Source organism: Macadamia integrifolia, unplaced genomic scaffold (genome assembly GCF_013358625.1).
Source record: "Macadamia integrifolia cultivar HAES 741 unplaced genomic scaffold, SCU_Mint_v3 scaffold1717, whole genome shotgun sequence".
Taxonomy (NCBI): domain Eukaryota; kingdom Viridiplantae; phylum Streptophyta; class Magnoliopsida; order Proteales; family Proteaceae; genus Macadamia; species Macadamia integrifolia.
In genome coordinates, this window is record NW_024868323.1 from 66833 (window position 1) to 70670 (window position 3838).

The 3838-nt window shown below is 39.0% G+C and overlaps 1 pseudogene; it reads left to right on the forward strand.

The window, feature by feature from the left end:
- Positions 1–230: 230 nt before the first annotated feature.
- LOC122064697 lies at positions 231–2444 on the forward strand (annotated as a pseudogene).
- The last annotated feature ends 1394 nt before the right edge of the window (positions 2445–3838 follow it).

A 3838-nucleotide genomic window follows, 5' to 3' on the forward strand; every position in this document is an offset into this window, starting at 1 on the left:
ACCTTTGCGTCTAGCGCAGAGCACATGACCGGTTTTTTATTTTTTTAATTTTTTTTTGGAAATATAGATGCATGCCCCAAGCAGATTGAACTCATAACTATTCCTTGATTTTATCCAAAAAAAATTGTATAATGAGAATCTTGTCGTTACATATGCTTTGGTAGAAGAGAATCGACATCAATTATGAAACAGGGAAATGACCCCTAAAATGACACTGCATCTAGAGAGAGAGAGAGAGAGAGAGAAATCACCCTGTCAAACAAACCAAGCAAAGATGAGAAGACGAGAGAGAGATGCAATCCACTTGCCAAACGAACCAAGCAAAAGATAAGCAGCCCTGGCGGACTCCTCCATCCACTGAATTCTCTGACCCACCTTTATCCCCTTGAATAAAACTCTGAAGGAGAGGATGGGCATTGACAAATCTGTCTTGAGTCTTGACTGGCTAGCCATGGGGCTGACGCGTACAAGAGTTTTGGTTCTTATGGGTGACCTTAAAGAGTTTTCTTGCACGCAGTGTAGAACTCCTCTTTGACACCCTGTCCTCTTTAGCAGGATTTAAGTGAAACGACCCATACACAGCACTCACCCTCTTCAACCAAAGCAAGTCCTGATGGCTTCATCTACCACCATTAATCTCTACTTCTTCTCCTTCTTCTTATGGCAATTCCTTATGACCCAATCAACTCCAGGAGGCCAATGGGATCTCCTGAAACCAACCATTGGGATATCAGCTATGCACATGCAGCTTATCAGCTATGCACATGCAGCTTCTCAATAACGATCATGTCATCATCTTCGACCGCACTGACTTTGGCCCTTCTAATCTCACCTTACCTAATGGAAAATGCCGCAATGATCCCAATGACCAAGTCCTCAAACAAGATTGCACCGCTCACTCTCTCGACTATGATGTCCTAACCAATTCTATACGTCCCCTTATGGTTCAAACCGATGTGTGGTGTTCTTCCGGCGCTCTCTATCCGGACGGCCGCCTCGTCCAGACCGGTGGTTTCAATGACGGCGACCGTGTCGTCAGAATTATCCAACCGTGTAGTAGCTGTGATTGGGAGGAGATTCCTCTTGGATTGAATGTAAAACGTTGGTATGCCACTAATCACATATTACCGGACTGCCGGATCATCGTTATCGGCGGCCGCCGGCAATTTAATTACGAGTTCTATCCAAAATCTACTTCAACTAATAAGGTATTCTCCTTACCATTTCTTGCCCAGACTAGTGATTCAAATCAAGAAAACAATCTCTACCCTTTTGTTCACCTCAATGTTGATGGAAACTTATTTATTTTCGCCAACAATCGAGCAATCTTACTCGATTATGTTAATAATTCCGTCGTGAAAACTTTTCCGGCGATGCCTGATGGCCATCCTCGGAGCTATCCTAGCACTGGTTCCTCAGTTCTACTCCCACTGAAGAACTTGCAACAACCACCAGTGGAGGCTGAGGTACTCATATGCGGTGGAGCTCCTCGAGGGTCATACCTTAATGCCAAGTCAGGGAGCTTCATCGGAGCCTTGAATACATGTGGGAGGATCCGAATAACTAACCCGAATCCGACTTGGTCTATGGAGACAATGCCAATGGCAAGAGTGATGGGAGACATGAACTTGCTTCCCAACGGCCATGTCTTAATCATTAATGGAGCGGCAAGGGGGACAGCTGGGTGGGAGTTTGGTCGAGAACCCGTATTTAAACCGGTTATTTATCGACCCGATAATCCATCTGGGTCAAGATTTGAAATACAAAACCCGTCTTCCATTCCACGTCTCTACCATTCAACTGCAATCTTATTACGTGATGGTAGAATTTTAGTGGGAGGCAACAATCCTCATGTGTACTATAATTTTACTGGAGTTCTTTACCCGACGGATTTGAGTTTAGAGACATTTTCACCCGAATATATGGGTTCGGACTTTTCGAAATTACGGGTACGGATCATTGCTCCGACATCACAAACGAAGCTAGGATATGGGCAACCATTGGTAGTACGGTTCTCAGTGTCTAGTGTGGTGAGCGAGAAGGTATGGGTGACAATGGTGGCTCCTTCTTTCACGACTCACTCGTTCTCTATGAATCAGAGGCTGTTGGTGTTAGGTGGCGGTGGCAGGAATGTGGCACTTGTCGCAAACTTGACGTATGATGTGTCAGTGACAACTCCAACTTCAGCTTACTTGGCACCTTCTGGATTCTATCTTGTATTTGTGGTTCATCAAGATATACCTAGTGAAGGAATTTGGGTTCAAATTAAATGATGTAATTTAATTTATTTTTTATAAAAAAAAAAAAAGGAATTAATTGAAAATGTAAGTTCACCATGGTAGGTGAATTTTGTATTGTTCACCAATTGCCGAGGGGAAAGAAAATGGTTGCTATGAATGGGTCCATGTAATCTAGTATATATCATCTATTAGATTATGGAAAATTTAAGTCCTACAAGTAAGGGTGTTAATTGATTTGATTTCGGTGCAGACATTTTGATTCGGTTTGGTGTCAATTTTTTTAGGTAAAATTAAAACTCAATCATTTAATATATGGTTTTATATATTAAAATCAAAACTTTTTATAAACAGTTTCAGTTTAAATGATTTTCTTATGTTTTCTAATTTTTTATTCAAACAACTTCTTTTTCTTTATATTTTTAGCAAAATTAATGTAAATTGTAACATTGAATTGAATTATTTATCGTTATATGTATTTTTTTTTAATAGTTCTTTAATGTGAACTTAAACTTTTTTTATTATTATTATTGAAATGTTTGTAAACTTTGCATTGAATGACTTAACCATTTAATAAATGGTTCACAGTTTGGATGTAAATAATTCTCTTCGATCTCGGTAAACGAATTTGGTTTCAAATTCATATCTTTACTTACAAGAGTATTTAACTTGGGGATAAATAATTTTTAAATATGATAACAAAAATTAAATGGGTTTCAATCCTAGTGTCGCATCACCATCAGTCTCTCTTCACCATAGGTGAAGGATAAGTTAAACCATTTTTATTTTTTATTTTGCTAGAAGTCAGCAAGTATATTCAAATTTAAATAGAACAAAAATACATGTTTCACGTCCAGGCATACCTAGACGATCTAGAGAACAAAAGAACGATCATAACACCACCCACCTAGCTTCGACATTGCCATCAACAGGGATGAAAGGAAACGTTATCTGATGAGAGAGCCACCTTCGACATTGCGAGGATCTAAATGAGACCAATTATCTGAACTCACTATTAAATATTGTATGAAATTATAAATAAAAAATTAGGTTTAAAATTTTTCGCTTTCATTCCCTTCTCGTCCCTTCAATTTTTTACTTGCAATCAAATAGCCAATAAGATTTTGCTGACTTGGCTGACAAGGAAACTCCAAAGGCATGTCCGGGGGATTCTTAGACTTGTCTTCAGCACTATTAATAACATCATTGGATCCATTCAAGGGTTTAGGGAGCCACGTTCAAGATTCACTGCTTCGCCAACTCCAAACTCACCAAGTCCATTATCACCGGATCCTTGGTGATGTTATTCACACCAAAGAGCTAAAGAGCTTTTGGCATTCATGAACTCTAGATATCTTCTAGCTGGGAGGTATGGGGCTAATGGATGACCCTTTCTCCTCCTTTGATGCAGCACAAACTTGACCACCGCCATTTGTTTATTTGGCTCTTGTTTTTTATCTTTCTCACTTGAAGGACATCTACAAAAGTATCAATGTTTTCTTTACTATTTTATGAGCTTATGATAGACTGTTCATAAACATATTAATATCATAAGTAAAATTGTATAAATAAGATTGCATTGATAAGTTAAGAGTTTGTTT